Consider the following 17,185-nt stretch of genomic DNA (forward strand, 5'->3'; position numbering starts at 1 on the left):
AAATCCAAGGGTGTCTCCGACCAGGCTGGAAAGAGTTCTTTTCTCAGTTCATATGTTAAAGTCCAGTTTCTATAGATCCTTATGGCTGATGAATAGTCGAGATATGGATGACGATGCTTGATGATCGGAGAGGGTGTAGTTGGGAAGCGTTGATGTTTCTGCCGCCTTATCTTGATGGGTCTCCTCCCGGTGCTCGAGGAGACTGCCGGTTTCCAGTAAACCTTTTGTCTATTTCTGAATGTGAGTTTCTGGGGTGTTGCCTGCCTTTTCACCATTTTGGTTTAACAAAATGTTACAAGGTGTCCTGAAACTTACATTTTCATACAACACACACATATATACAGTTTTATAGTTTTCAATAATATTTCATTAACTATAAGAACATGAATTAATCATTTCACATTTTTCACAGCTGGGCTGTCCCTGTCCTAGCCCCGTGGTGAGACAACTCCGTCCCCCCCGGTGGAGAACACGGAGCACGCATTGGCATGTTGGGAGAGCTCTGGGAGTGCGGCCCCCCCTCCTCCCGGTTTGTGCCATCGCCCAGCCTTTTGGAGGAATGGGGGTTTTTCCTGTTTAACCCCCACACCCCAGCCAGTTTGAGTGGGGACGGAAGCTGCCCTGAAGTGGAGTTGCCTGGCAACACTTTCCTACCTCATTTAAAAATGAAAAGGAGCAGCTCCGGCCTTGATTGCCTGGTTATTGTTCTTTGTAACTACCTCCTTCAGCAGGAGTGCCTCTGCTGCCACCAGGACAAATGCATATGTATTTGTATATGCAGATAGGGCCACCCCTGTGGATCCTGGGAGGGTTTTTTGGGGAAACTGCGCCCCGGGACAGGAAGCTGGATTCGTCAGAGGACAATTGGATAGTGCCCTGGCTGAGCGGGCGGTGGATGCACCCCCTGGCCTGGTTTGAAGATTTGCCATGACCTGTGAGGAGCCTGTATGGAATGGGAACTGGCCAGCTGAGCTGAGTGATTCAGACAACGGGAAAATCTCGAAGATTTTCCCTGAGGGCAAAGAGCTGACTGCCACTGCTCTGCCTTCTGATGGTTGACCAGAGAGAACTCCCAGCTGTTCCTATGGGAACAAGGACTTGGCGCCTACTGTTTCCAGCAGAATGATGAACTGGGACAGCACCTGTTCCTTTGGATGGCTGCAGAAGCGTGGAGAACTCTGATCAGACTCTGCAATCCTGCTGATGACTTTCATAATGAGCTGATCACTTTAATAAAGAGCTGAATATTAATAAAGGCATATGCTCTGTTCCTTTCAGGATCGCAAAAGAAACCATGCCCCTGGGCCCGCAGGAACAAACCCTCAAAATCTGCCCAGGAGACAGGAACGTGCTTTTGTTCCTTAACAGACTTCCAGATATCCAGAGCTATGGAGTCCTCTTTCAAAACCATAGGGAGAGGCATTATGCAGGAGAAAGCAAGGCAAAACCGCCAAACAGCAGAGCCACAGAGCCAAGGCAAGGAGGGAAAGGCATGACAGAACTCACCCAGACAGTCCTACCACACACCCTGGGGTCACCAGATGTCACAGACGACACGGAAAGAACTGCACGAGGACACGCTGGTGAGCAAAGCAGGAAAAGGGGCGAGTTTATTTACAAAACTCAATTTTATACATTTCCTGTGGTGCCCATGGATTGGAAGATGGAATTCCACCTCTCAAACCCATTGTTCAAGCCAACTGTCAATCAACTTTCTCCTCCTACCTAAAATATGTAACCAATCAAAGGCATTTAGCAAAACATGGTCATTGTTTATAGTATAAACGGTGATAAAGTAGAAATTCTGACTCCAATATGAAGAACAATACAGAAGGCTTAGAAAAGTCTTCAAAACCAGGGCGACACTGTGGGAGTGGTGAGACCCTGGCACAGGTTGCTCTGAGAAGCTGTGGATGCCTGCAAGTGTCCAGGGCCAGGTTGTACAGGGCTTGGAGCAACCTGGGACAGTGGAAGGTGTCCCTGTCAATTTTTTTTTTTTGTGTCCCCAGAAGGGATACAGTGGGATGCACTGGAAATCAGTTGCTAGGCAGCATCCTCCAGGGTCAACATAGAGGGTGGGTATCTCATAAAGGATAAAAATTAAATCATATGCATACACACACATATATGTACACACAGAAATAATTCCTTAATGCTGCAGACCACTTACAATCATATTTAAAATCACCAGAAACCGCAGCTTATGTTTCTGAGGGCTGCTCAGAAAAGAAGTTGAAACCTCTGCAGTAACTCTTGAACCAGACAAAAGCCCAAAGTGGCTTTGCCCTTGAAAGCTGTAGTTTAAATAAAATTCAGAAAAGCTGTGACTTCAAATTCACATACTTGCTGTCAACAGCTATTTCACTCACGTCAGAATTACCATCCATTCTCAACCACGCAGTTCTCAATATTTTGTCAGAAAAAGAAATAATCACATGAAAATCAGAAGTCTGTAGTTAAATTTTATTTGTCAGTTCTATTGTTAAATGACACAATCAAAGTCAGTGGATTGGTCTGTAAATCTACACAATAAGACAACAACTATGGTGGAAATCAGTAGAATTTGATATGGTTATGACAAAATGGTATCCTTATATTCGTACATCCCCTATATACAATAAACAGTATACACACAGAAAACGCAACTAGTCTCTTTAAATCATGCACACCACAGCATAAAAACAAGATGCACCTCCTGCAACAGGCCTCCAGTTCGCCCACAGTTAAGTCCTGTTTACAGCAGTGCCTTTCAGTTTCAAGAGCGAATTATTTTCCCCCATGAAAACCAAAATACAACTGAGACATCATATTGGCAACTGCAGTTCTCATTTAAAAAAAAAAAAATTGCTGTACATGAAGTTATTCTCTTCTCGAAGCTGCTAATGCAGGATATTGGTTTGCTGCTGCTTTGCTCTCCCCTTGCCCTTGGCAGGGTTGCTGCCCTCAGGCTGCCACACAACATCAGATGTAAAACCACTTCCAGGAAACTTAGGCATAGAGCCGTAAGATGCTTTTAAAGCCTTTTGTCTCATTTTCTGCCCCGCTGCCTTCATGGTGTATAGAGTATTACAGGAGAAAGGCAAGAGTGAAAGTGAGCCTTATAAACATCATATCCCTGGGGCCACAGAGGGCCCTTCCCGGGTGTCTCCGCTCAGTGCAAAGCTCGGGAGCACTGCAGGACAAACGTTCTGAACTTGCTGAATGTCTGGTCCAAGCCTTGCAGAGGTTTATATTTTTTTGCATAGAGATTTATAGGAGCCCCTTGCACCACATGCCCCGTTTGCTCTCCCTGTGGGTCTGGGGATGGCTAGAGGGCTGTGAGTGATCCCGCTTCAGCTCCGGCTCCGCAAACTGAGCCCCAGCAAAGCCTGCTCAGGAGCAAGCTGCTGCACCCCATGCACCACACATCCTTCTCCTCCTGTGTAACTATGACTATGGAAAAACTGGCTTCTGTCATTTTCAGTTCTCATCTGTCATCGCTATAAAGGGCTCAAGAGCATAGAAAAAAAAAAAAGCCCTGTTCTTATCTGGCGTAGCAAAGGTTTACTGGAAGTAAATCCTAATTCAAGTGTAAATCTACTTCCATTGCGCAATTCTCTTCATAATGTTGCTGGGATTAGAGAGTTTTATGACTTTTTAAAGACACTACACAAATATCAGCAACATAATTTCATCTAGTTTCTAGCATCAATTATTAAGGAATGCTAAATTCAGCATTGTGTATTCTAAGGGGTAAGAAAGACTTAAAATGAGACACTGTCACAGGATTATAATTTGGAGAAGGCTTTATGAAACAAACATGAGAATGTGCTGTAACTTTTCCAGAATTGTTAAAATCATACTGCCCTGAAAAATTCTGGAAACAGTGTCTATAACGTTGGCATTGAGTTCAGAAAAGTATGTCTATCTTTTTTTTTTTCCCCCTTATTTTTTAATATGAGATAGACCAAGCTTTAAACTGTAAACAGCAGTAGGTAGAAAAAGTTTAAAATTTTAAATATTTATATAACTAGAGAAATTATTTCTATTAATTTTAAAAGCCAATAATGTACATAAAACTAGCTGATGATTTTTCTAGACCTTTATTGTTCCCTTCGTCATCCACTCATTAATTTGGTAAATATCATCAGCAGTTGGTGCCCTTGAAAACACATTATTGAAATAAAATTAAGATAAAATCAAAGGGAAAAGGTTTTGTTCATATACTGTATTGTGAGAGTATGCTAAATGCTCGTTTTTAGGAAATGAGTTTGCTTCCAAGATAGATTTCAGCCAAGCATCATAAACATTTTCCATCATCCCATTTTGTACTCATAAGTAATTTAAGGATTCTTTTCTTTCACTTCTTTTAAATAAATGTCCAAGCAAACATTTCCGATGAGCCGAGATGGCTCCTGTATTTCATAAATAATCCAGCAAACCTAAAAAGGACAATTTAATTACACACTAAGATTAAGTGTTCCACATACAGTACAACATTTACTGCAAAGGCAACATTTTTATCTCTTTTTACTTCAGACCCTTGAAAAGCATCACTTGTCATCTCCAGTTTGCAGGTTAGGTTGGGCTCTGCTTCTTTTCTGCGCCTGGCAAGGGCCTCCCCCTATCACTGCCACCACTCCATGCTCCTTGTGTAGTCAGTGCTGGAGCTGTTCTCCCCCTGCTCTCTCAGGTGCATCTGCTTCGCCCACAGGATCTTCCACTGCTCCTGGTGTTTCCGCCGTGCCTCCTGGTGCTCCTTCAGCTGCATATACTGGTACCGCTGCAAAATCAAGTCTTTTGCATAATGGTACAGTTCCATGTCTAAAAAATTGAGGGCCTCCATATTCTGCTGAGTCTGCTTGTCTGTCTCCACACTGAAGGCCCTTGTGCTATTGTACTGGGTGAACGGTGAGATGAAATTCATGTTGAAAGTCTTCTCAAAGAGATACTGAGTCTTGCTCTGGAACTTGGTCAGGCCAAAGAAGGCCATCTGCTTCAGGTTGTCCTTGGCACTGTCCAGTAGAACCTTATTTTTCTGCTCCTCAGGCATGACTGACAGGTTGTAGCATCCCACCAGGCTGAGGTCAGAGAGCATGCAGACCTGGCGGTTGCTGGCCAGGTTGTAGGGGCAATCCATAAACTCCTGCAGGGAACAGCCTGACCAGTCGTTCCCTGTGTAGCAGCTGGGCAGCTCCTTGGTGGTTGGGGACCGGCTGTCGCAGATGTGCAGGGACACCTTCCATGTTGCTCCTCGCTGGACATGGCACCATTCACTAAGGTATCAGGACACGGGGTCACACAGGATGATGATGTAGTAGAAATTCCTGCCAAGGGGAGAGGAAAACAGAGTGTTTAGTCCCTCGTGTCTTCAGCACAGACCGCATTAACACTAAAAATCAATGCAAACAGGGAGATGCACTGAGGAGGCTTTCAGCAGCCCTGATGAATAGGCTCGCTCCTCTGCGAGTTCACCTCCACAGGGTGAAGGACAGCTGAACAAATCCTTGGGAGGACTGTGAAGGGCTGTATCTACCTGCACACACACACAGCTGTCTCTGTTTAACAGGTATTGTCTCTACAGAGGCCAAGGGAACCCAAGACTTCCCTCTCTGCTGGGCTGTCCATGTGGCAACAGGCTCCTGCTGGTGCTCCAACAGATGGTCGCCCCAGACCTTGGGAGAATACTTCAAGTATCTCCCAGGATGTAAGCCACAACCCAATCAGGACACAGGTAGCTCTGGCTCTTTTAATTTCCTTATACAACAGAGCTGTGCTGACAGGTTTCCACAGACAGCAAAGAGCTGCCCATGCTACATTCCCTGATGAGCAGTTGTGGGTCTCAGCTACATAAGCCCCAGAGCAGCATAACACCTCTGAGGAAGGCATTTCCTACAGGACCTTTCCTTTCACAGGCCAGATAAATGGGGTGTGCCCAGAAGCCCCAAACCACTTCCACCCTAACAAGGACCTTGGCAAAGCCCATGTAGATCCTGTTTTATTCTCCTGCCTTCATCTGGTACAAGACTGAAATTATGAGAGAGGAGAGATAAGTGACTCACAAGAAATTAAAGGATGCATTACAGCATTTTGTGAGAGAACATTTTCAAGGGAGGTGCTGGCTTTGGTTTGAAGCAACAGGATAGTAGCACATGTGGGGGACACCCTGCCACAGGAAGCCCATCAGACCACAAGCTGGAAAAGCTGCAAGTTCAACCACAGAACTTGCCCAGAGTTCACTCTGGGTTGCACATTAATATCCACCATCAAACACCACGCTGTCCACCATCACAGCCTGAAGATGGACACCTCAGCTCTTTGAACCTCCACTAACATGAGCATGGCTTCATCTGGATGATGCTAGAGGAACACCATCAGGATACCAGACATCTGCTTAAGCAAATGGAATTAAAGTAGCTCAATAAGCAAATTTTCCAGGAGCCCTGAGCCTCCGCGGTGTGACTGCCATGTCCTTGGTGCTGTGTAAGGAGGAGAAGAACATTAATTTGCTTTCTCAAGTGACATTGTGACTGAAGTAAAACTTTTGTTCCCTGTTGTTTCCTTTGGCAGAAAAGCCACTAGATGTCAATGTTTTACAGAAAATTGTCTTTGAATGGACTAAAAAGTGAATCACAACCACAAAAGGATCCAACTGCACAGGGAAAGAAAACCTGGAGAGTCACCATTCCTCATCCTATTTAGAGCATCCAAAATCATAAATAATTAAGTAAGTAGAAAGTACAATAAATGTGCAAAGCCAAATAAGCAAATAAGCCCAGTACAGTGTCAGTGGCTAGAAACATCACTCAATGCTTGTAGCTGGAACACCACAATCAGCACCACTCCTATCCTCATGCTCACCTAGGGTGATGCTGCTGCCACCCGCCTGCTCAAAGGGATTTGGCCACAGATTCACACAGGCAAAGGGACCCCAAGTCCCCTCCATGATCCCAAGGAAGGTCCTTTTCCACAGAAGTGCCATTCAATTATTTCACTGTGAGAGTTGGAGGTAAGAGGGAGCAAGAATAAAGCTCACTTTCAAGAGTGAGGTGCAGCTGCTAACCCCACACTATCCCTTGCAGAGATGGGAAGAGTTTTGCTCTGTCTTATCTCAGCAGGTCTCTAGTAGAATTGGAGAGCCCAACCTGGCAAAGAGGAAGGGCTTTCCATGAGCACCACCTCAACCAGCCGCTCCAATGAGCAGGAGCTGTCCCTGATTATGATTGTGCCTCAGGCTCCTTTGATGCAGCAGCAACACAGCCTTGTCAGGATCCCCAACACAGGGTAAAGGAGCATCTCTGGGACAAACTCAAGCTCCTTCTTTACCTTCTGCCAGGACTCTTGGCAGCCTTGGATCTAGTTTATTGGGACACTGCACTAAAATGATGATCCAACCATATAGCACTAACCTCTACATTAACTATAGCAACTAACTGTTGGGGGTTAGATTTGCCTCTTTTTCATATAAAGATTTTTTTCCCATAAGTTGCTAAGAAACCTTAACAACAGTACTTAACCAGAACAAAGGGAGTAGTTGAAGGACATGGCAGCACAAGGCTACATCTATTGTTTTTGAGTCTCTGGGAGTTTCGCTCAGAGGGGAGCGATAACGAGAGCTTTGGGAAAGGTAAAAGACAGAGGTGAGGGGGCAGTTGCTCACTCTTGCTCTCAGCATCGAGGAGGACAGTCAAGCTGCCCCTCGCTGCAGGAAGAGTTCACGGCCATCACTCTGCCTCGTCTTGGGAAATCTACTGTCATCAGCTTGTGTACCCGGGAATCCTGAGCTCGCTTTCTCCATCCCTCACCCCACCGCTGCTGTTTCTTCGGAGCTTTGAGGTTTTCCTGCTACTCTGTAGCCCTGCACTGCCCAGCTCTGCCAGGACAACCCTGCTGCTCCAGCTACCAGCGCAGAGCTCCTCATCTCCTCCACCAGCCCGGGACTTTCCACCCTTCCACCTTGGCCTCTCGGAGTCCTGCAGGGGCACTGAGATCAAACTGCCTCGAGTGTTTTTGTCAAAGAAAGCCCTCAAGGTTCCTGGTTCTGTTTATTATTAATGCTGTAGTTGTTTGTTGTTTTGTCGTATATACTAGTAGAGAACTGTTATTCCTATCCCCATACCTCTGCCTGAAAGCCCCTTTAATTTTCTGGGTTGGAATAATTTGGAGGGAGGGGATTTGAATTCTCCATCTCTAGGGAGGTCCTGCCCCCTTCCTAGCAGATACCTGTCTTTCAAACCAAGACACTAACATACAGCAAAAAACCTGTGATGACCAAGGAGGCAAAAGCAAAGCCCTACTTACCCCAGACCCCCTTGTATGAGCTGGCTCATGAATAGTTCAGCTCAGGGGAGATGAGTGAAGGCACAGGGATGCTCCCAGCTGGAGGCCAACCAGACTGTATGCTCTTAGGTCATCACAGGAATCAATGGGGAGTTAATGCAAGAAGGGAAACAAATTCTGAACCAAGATCGATACAGTGAGCATTTTATTATAGTTCAAGCCTTTCGGCCACTGTCCCTTAGTGCTCTTTGGTCACAGGCAGTGACAAAGCATCTCCCTTGGCTGCTGTTGTAGAAACAAAAAAATGAATAAAAACTCGTGTGTTGGGTGAAGAGGCTGTGTTGTAACAGATCACTGCCAGCCTGGGTTGCCTCACCTGGGCAGGTATCTCCATCTGTGCCTGCCAGGGAATCGCTGCAGTCGAGGGAGACTGGGGGGGGATGAGGCTGAGTAAAGATGCTCACTGGACTCTGCAGTGAGCATGGAGGTGTCTGGGCTTCCCCAGCACCCTGAGCTCAGGATGCCAGGCAGGGATACTCATGGGATACCCCAGACAGGGTCCATATCTTCCCTGGCCTGAGCACAGCTCACTGAAACAGGCTCACAGCTGTTACTTATTCCACCTTGTTATTTCCCAGATGAATCCTGCTTTCAAGAAATGAGATGTCTTAGAGATGCTTTATCAGTTTGTGGGCCAATCTCAGCAATTTTATGCATTTCTCTCCTTCTTAAGGCTGCCTATTAAAATTCTACCTAAAGAGGCACTGACCCTTTTGGGAACATCAGCTTTTGCCCCAAGCCTCTCCTCCGAATTAGGAATCATGGCAGCTCCAGGAAAGCAGCCGCTCTGCTCTGCATTCATCTGAACTGAGCTTCAGAAAGTCACAAAAGCTTTAATGCATCTTCAAGTCAGAGCCATGCTGGAGATGAATTCAGCCATTAGCACTTTGAGCATCATTCTGCTGCAATCAAGGAAGATTTAAAGCTTTGCAATTATTTTTATCTCTGTACATAACAGCTTGTTCTTTCTGCTGTCTCACCAAGGGGGTGTTGAGCTCCTGCCTGCTCCTTGAAGCATGTGCTTCAGAGCCCGAAACAACATGTTTACAGGTAGAGCTCCAACTACCATGAATCATCCCTCCAACTTAGAGCTGCACTCACCAGAAACATGGCTTTCTGATGAAGTTGAGTGGCTATGAAGCAGACAAAGGGAGCTTGAGGGCAACTAACAAAGTAGGTTGACCCTGGAGGCATCAGGAATGTGGGATGATGTGACAGTGACTTGCTCCTGGTATCTCCCTGAGCACTGCTATTCCTTGGGAAATGTGGGGACTGAACAGTCCCACAATGTTGTTTGCTCCCCATGCTGCATCTGCTTGCTTTGAATTACAATCCTGTGGTCACACAGTGTCGTTATAGCTTAGGGACTGCATGGGAATAACAACATGACTCTCAGTTTACAGCACATGAGAGCAATCTTTATTCTTCTAAATTTTCTTTTTATACAGTACTTTGGTACAATGAATATGATTGGTCATTCGGAGCTTACACCTCTTTGTAAACATTGTTGCCAGTAAACAAGTTAGAAAAACACCACCTGCTAACGGTTTTCAACCGCCCAAGGATTGTTTGGATTCCTCCTTAGGATTTTCCCAGGCCAGAATGAGCGAGTTGCTCGCTTGTCTTTCACACAGACTCCAGCAGTGCCTAAAGCCTAAAATCTGACCACAGTCAGTACCCACAACACAGTCCATTCCTGCCAGCCCTTTCCCCCAGGGGCAAAATTATATTCCTTTTTTTTCAATCTAATCATTTTTTTTTAAGAATCCTTGCATCAAACTTCTAGTTGCAACATTAAAAAAATTAAAGAAAAAAAAATGAAATCGAAGTAAGGCACTATGAAACCCCAGGAGATGACAACACTGAGTAAATCCAGAGACTTCAGAGTCTGGAGAAGCTGCCAGGGAAGGGATATGCAGGTACCCACGCCACGATGCTCAGGGGGCTCATTGTATGCAGAATGAAAGAGGTGAGGAGGGGGGTGACTAATTATGCATCAAAATGTGTCAGAATCTCCCAAAGTCAGAGCACATCTCATCCCAACCCCATTGCCCTACTGTTTAATTGCCTGTTGAGGTCGAGGGAGGCTGGAGGTCAGATGCTGGCAGCTGCCATGGCTTCAGCCTGGAAACCTGAGCCTGGCTTGCTGAAACTATGAGGTGAGGACTGGAGAGGGGAGCTGAAAGCTGAACATCCACTCACCATTACATCCATTAGTGGATTAGTAGGTGAGGGACTGAGTGACCTTTTCCCATTTCTGCTGAGAAATGAGGCTGTAGCAGGAAGGGCTTTGTAGGTTACTGAGGGTGAGAAACCTACAGCCTTTGCACAGGGAACACTGCAGCCCCAGAAACATCCCCATCTCCCCCATAGGCTGTTCCCGGAGGCAAACTAACCCAGGAAAACAGCTTCAGCACAGGGCTGAGGAAGCAGAGCTATGATTTCCAAGGAAAGTACTGGAGCAGTCCCATTCACCATGCAAAAGTAAGGCTATGCTTTAAGCTGGCTAAAACACACCCATTTGTATCTATGTAGCAATGCATTTGTATAACAGGCCATTTTGATGCACTAGCCAAACTGTTTGTGAGTAATCTTACCAAACCACCTGCAGTTTTGTTATTAGAGCCCTCAGGAACTTGTCAAAGTTACTGAGAAAAACGGGGCTAAAAATAAGAAGAGCCTGAGAATCTGACGACCAAGAATGCTAAACCTAGATAAAGGAGGCACAACCTGTTGATGAACCCTGACCAATTCGGTGTCCTGAAGGAGATGTACCTGCCTCTTGAACAAGCAACTTAGCCAACCCAGAGATGTGTGCCCACATGGACCAGAGACTTAGAATCTATAATTGGAATTGTATTATAAACAGTAAATGGCTCCTGGTGAAATGATATTGGTTCGGTATTCAGTGGCCCTTATCCCCCTGCATATCTAGGTCAAGCTCAGCCAGATGGCAATCCTGGCTAGGACAACTGGATTCACAGATAGGGCTTGTGCAGTGAATGGGAAGCAATTTTATACAAGTGTCTTAATCTCTTTGAGTGGAGATGAGGGAGGCTAGGAAATTTGTTACATTTCCAAATCTATGTGGGTTTTTTTCCCAGTTCATGGACTTTCTGGTACATTAACAGGGCAGTGTGAAACCAAGTTCTGCTCCAGGTGAAGATGGATATCTTGAAAGAAAAGTTCACTCTGAAGGTGCAGGGGCAAAGGGATAGACCAGATTTGTGTCACATCCAGCAGAAATGCAAATAAAACAAACTAAAACCCCGCAGCAGAGATTATGCATATGATGCAAAAGATTAAGGATGGAGCTACTGAAAAAAGAAAAATAATCATAGGGTTGGCACTTCAACACCAGAAACAATGCATAATCACCAGAGCCAGAAAGCAGCACAAGGACATGCATGTCCTTCCCCCCTCTGCACAAGCTGCTCATGCTGCTGAATAAAAATCTAGAGAGCTCGTTTATGAAAGAGTAGCCACATACTCATTCTTTTAAAAGCTGAGAAACTTGGGGTTTTTTTGAGATGGCAACTTGTTTCAGTTCATCTGACCACAGGAAGATGCTCCTATGCTGTGGCCTTGCGAACAGATCTGAGATCCCATCTCCTTCTCCTCCACTGCTCCCCAGCAAAGAAGTGAAACTGTTGCAGGCAGTCTCCTGCACTTGTCCCTCACCCCACACCACTTGGAAAACATCCCTGCTCAGGATTGTCTGACAGCAAAGTCACAGACTGATGGAAGATCAGGAATGTGAATGGTGCGAGTCTCACATTCCTTGTTCTGCTCTCTTTCTGAGAGAAACCCTCCCCATAGGCTCCAAAGCTGCTGATGGATTTTAATCTCTGGCAGAGAGTCTCCCAGCCAATCATTCATGGCCACCACATCTCTGAGAAGTCAAACTCAATTATGCCATGCCAGGCGCTGAGTGCTTTGCTCCCAGAAGTTGAGGTTAATTCCCATCAAGAGTGGCCCACTGAGAATTTGATTTGTTAATACCACAAATTGTTCCTCCAAAAGATATACCACTGCTGCCTAATTTGTTGGAGTCAGGCATCTGTTTGGAGATCACTCAGAGAGAGGCAAAGCATTCATTTAATAGTGCGATTCATCCTGACTTTTAACAAACTTTCTCACCTAGAGCCATAATCAGAAGGACAGGGGTGAGCATCCTGGTGAGAATCTCTCCTGCCTCAACCATCTCTGCTTGGAACCTCCCCCCAAAATGAGAATGCCTCTGTTGCCATTTGATTAAAATAAACTGTATTTAGCTAGTAGAGAACCTTATAGTTGACATTAGTCGTAGTAGTCATGCTAAGGCTTGGTAGGCCGCGTATAACCTACAGATGAACTATCATAGTGAAATTTGTAATGTAAGCAGTGTAGCTAAGAAATAATCACTTATCTAAGGAATGTACCTTTTGGCAAGAACCTAAATGTCAAGAAGATAATAGTACCAGGCGATAGAATTAAGTAAGATGTAACGATGAAGAAATCATGTAAAGAAACATATAAAAACCCTGTAAAATTTCTATAAGATGGGGCTCTGATCTTGGACGCTAGTCCACGGCTCCCAGGGCCCTCAATAAAGCACCGCATAAACGACTTCGGTTGTTTGTGTTTTCTTCGGATCGGGCAACACCTCTACCCTGCCAAGAGCTGCTTCGGTACCATAACTCACAGAGATGAGGCCAAAATATTTGGCAAGCTTACTGAGGCAGCGCTGGGAATCAAATGTTTGCATCCACTCCAGATTAGTCCCAGATGCTTCCCAGCAGTGATGTGGATGGCAATGGCAGCAGTGGAGATGCATTCATTGCCCATGAGCTTCCCACAGTGCTGCTCTGCTCCAAAGTCTCCCAGCCCCAGACAGCAGCAACAAACCCCATCTCGAAGTTGGAGAGGAGCAAGGGGGGCTGTCGAGTTCCCTATGAGCTGCAGGGAGAAGATCTCATGCCCAGCATTCCATGCCAGGACCTCCCCTACCACTGTCACAGCTCTTGCAAGGACATGACCATGGAGCAGGGGTATTGGAACAGGACTGCTCTCCTTCTCTCCTCTCCCCAAAGACTTCAGTTAAGCTCCTGCTCAGGTGGACCCTGGGCTGGCTAATACTTGTTCCTACCAGACCTCTCTTTATTCAGTCATTTAAATGAAACTAAACTTCCAGGTCCACCTCATCCAAAATTCAAAGTACAGTAAAATCTAGATGAGTAAATGCCTTCTTCATTAAAGAAGTGATGGATAAAGATTATGGGGAGGGAGAGAAGGAGGAACAAACACCCCTTTCCTCTGCAGCAGCCTGCAAGACTACCTGGACTATATTCCTTTACTCTGGGTCTCAAGGTGGCAGAAGCAAATAATGCATTAGCTCTGAAAAAGGGTCTGGAAGGAAAGAAGCTAAGTATTTCAGGACTGCGAATTAAAGCCATTAGCAAATGCAAATTTACATTTCTTCTAAGTAATCATTATGTTTTCACTTCTATCAGCACCCAATGAATCACAGAGATGTTTTGTCTAGAAACACTAATGGTGGGGGTAGGAAGCCAGCAGCCTACTCACAGCAGTGGCAGGAGAAGTGCCAGAGGAACCCATAAAAAGAAGCTGGATTTTTCAAGAACAGCAATTACACCAGCTCATCATTGCCCGTGAAATTACCAAATACGAAAGTTCTGCAGAAAAAAAAAATATTTCAGGCACAGAGGAAGGCAATGATTTGGCAGGTCAAGGTACACATTAATATATGTGCAGGCATGGCATATGCAAGCAAAGATAATGAAAATAAGGTTTTAAGTAAGTAAAAAAGATGCAGCCTCACACGCACATGCTCCCAGCTACCCTCACACACAAAATAATTGTTCACAGTGTTGCCTGTGGAGGGGAGAGTAGCCCTGCAGATCTGCCAGAGTAGTATTAATTTCATAATTGCCTGTATTATTAAGATCTATGCAGGATATCCCTTCTCACAACCAATTCAGCAAGAATAGTGGCCTTTTAGTTGGTTTTTTTTTTCAGTAGTGCATAAAAAAAGAAGCAAGTTTCTGTTTTCAGACTCAGCAAACAGAAGTGACTCAGCTGCTGGTGCCAGTCCCCAGTCCTCTGCCTCCACCCTGGAGTGCAGCATAGCAAATGGTGGCACTGCTGGGCAGAGGGGCCCAGACCCATCCCACCCACCTGATCTGGGTAAAGGACTGAACTGCCCTTTGGAAACACCCAGCTTACATCACAGCCTATCTAGAGCAGTAAAGCTTCCCAGTTCATGAGCTTAGTTATATGACAGAAGCATCAGGACGGAGGGCAGCAGTGGTGCTGAGCCCCCAGGCTGGACACAGGAGGTAAAATCCAAGGAAAGGAGAGAGAAGGTGACAGTAGGATCAGTGTGTGCCATGCTTCCATCGTGCTGCATGACAAGCTGCAGTACAGGTGACACTGGATTTGTGAGGTCTTGGCAGCATGCAAAGCCTTGGCTTTGGAAAATGCCTTTCTTGCCTAGGGTAATTCTCCCTTAATAAAGAGGAGGCAGAGCTGAATTTTGCTCTTAATAGACACTAAGAAAACTCAAGGTCTGAGCGATGTCTTTTGAGAACATTGAGTTCTGACACCCACAGAGTGCCAGGAGCACCTTCCCACTCCCAGTGTGAGGAGCTGTCCCTGTCCCCTGGAGCTCCATTGCACACATCTTCCAGCTGTAGTACAGCATGGCCCTGATCACAGAGCTCTTAAGGATTCATTAAAAACCATGGCAGATATCCCGAAGCGAAAAGGAGGCCACTGCAACAGAGATGGTGAATAACCACAGGATGCTGCTATAAATCAGATCTTTAAAACAGTATTTACCCCATCTAAATGCCGCTGAGGGAATTAGTTTCAACGTGTAACTGATATTTCTGCGGTGGCAAAGATCGAGGTTTGCAAAGCCTACACTTCATAAGTAGCAGTTTACAGAGATGGAATAGTGGCAGTTTTTCATTTTCCAGAGTCCACTCACTCTTCCAAGAATCTTAATGCCTCACTGATTCATAATACAGTACATAAATATTTCATTTTTTCTTGCACACAGTGATATATTATGGAAGCAATCTATTTTGCCACTGAAAAGTTTGCTTAGTAAAGAAATTTGGAGTTTTGACATTCAGGAAATTAGTCGTCTGTAAAATGCAATTGATATGCCAAAGCTAACATTTTCATTGCACTTATGGAGCCAGAATAACTATGCTAAAATATTTATTATATTCTAAAAAAAAAAAAAAATCCAACTTCTTGTTTATAAAAAGCATATATTTAGCAATAGAAAAGCTTTATCCTTATATCTTGTTTTGGTTTGAAAGACAGGTGTCTGCTAGGGAGGGGCAGGGCCTCCCTTGGAATGGAGAATTCAAACCCCCTCCCTCCAAATGACTATAATTTAGAAAATTAAAGAACTCTCAGGCAGAGGTATGGGGATAGGAATAACAGTTCTTTACTAGTATGTATAACAAGGCAAACAAACAACAACTACTACAGCATTAATAATAAACAGAATCAGGAACCTCGAAGGGCTTTGCTTCACAAAGCCCGGGGCAGTCTGATCTCGGTGCCTCTGCAGGACTCTAAGAGCACCAAGCTGGAATGGTGGAAAATCCCAGGCTGGTGGATGAGAGGTATCAGAAGCTCCATCAGTGATAGCTGGAACGGCAGGGATGTCTCAGCAGAGCAGGAGGGTGCGGGCCCACAGCATAGCAAAAAGCCTCAAAGCAGTGCCGAAGAAGTGTTGGTGGCGGGACAAGGCTGGCCCAGCTCCAGCAGGGCAGGAGGCGGCGAGCTCAGAATTCCTGGGCACACGAGCAGATGGTGGTAGATTTCCCAGGACCAGACTTGGTGGTAACAGTGAACTCCTCCCGCAGCAAGCAACAGCCTGGCCGTCCTCCCTCCGATGCTGAGAGCAAGAGAGAGAGTAGTTGCCCCCAGCCCCATCCTTTTTCTGTCCCCCCAAGCTTGTGGTATCTTCCCTCTCCAGAGAAACTCCCAGAGACAAAAGAAGTGTAGCCAGGTACTACAACTCCTCTCCTTTGGCCCCTTTGTTCTGCTTAAGTACCTATAAATACCCAGTAGTTAGTTTCCTAGCAATTTATGGGAAAAAATTCTATAAGTAAAAAAGAAACAAATCTAACCCCCAACATATCCATATATATTTTACCTATGTCTTAAATGTGCAAAGCCACATACTCTCTGAACAGATGAAAATACTTTTAATAATCTAATAAAATCAATATTTCAGACAGGCTCTGTGTGTGCAAGCAGAGGGCATGAGCTGACACGTGGTTGCACAGAGCTGCACAAAAGCAGAGAAATGAGATATGGGCTGTGTGATAAATGATGTGGGATAATTCGTGTTTATAATGTATGTATAATATAAATCAAGTTATGCCCTTTGAAATAAACGGTAAAATCATACAAGGCTGGGGGGGTGGTAGACAGATTCAGAATTGAAAACGACCTTGCCGGGAACTGGGGAACTACCAAATTTACAAGAGAAAAGGAGAGGGGGTCCGAGGAAGATGGGTCCTCACCAGAGATGGGATTGCGAACGACCCAACCATTACCACCGAGATGGGCAGTGCTCTGCCACCAGGGGCACGCATTTCAATACATGAGCCCCAGAAGTCATACCTAATATTCATCTCCCCACCGAAGGACTATTCAACTGACCAAACAGCAAAGATGAATCCCCATGAATATGAAGGAAAGCTGATTCAACCAACCAAGCGGCAAGGATGGACCCCCATGAATATGAAGGAAAATTGAAGGGACAAAGAAAGCATGAAGTAATGCTCTGTCCCGCTAAAAGAACTGTATAAAAACTGGGCTCACGGAACCGAAAGCA

General features: G+C 45.3%; 1 pseudogene; it reads right to left on the reverse strand.

The window, feature by feature from the left end:
• Positions 1–4,606: 4,606 nt before the first annotated feature.
• LOC134565280 (heparan-sulfate 6-O-sulfotransferase 2-like) lies at positions 4,607–5,366 on the reverse strand (annotated as a pseudogene).
• Between the last annotated feature and the right edge of the window lie 11,819 nt (positions 5,367–17,185).

The sequence above is a fragment of the Prinia subflava genome (assembly GCF_021018805.1).
Source record: "Prinia subflava isolate CZ2003 ecotype Zambia chromosome W unlocalized genomic scaffold, Cam_Psub_1.2 scaffold_54_NEW, whole genome shotgun sequence".
Taxonomy (NCBI): Eukaryota; Metazoa; Chordata; class Aves; order Passeriformes; family Cisticolidae; genus Prinia; species Prinia subflava.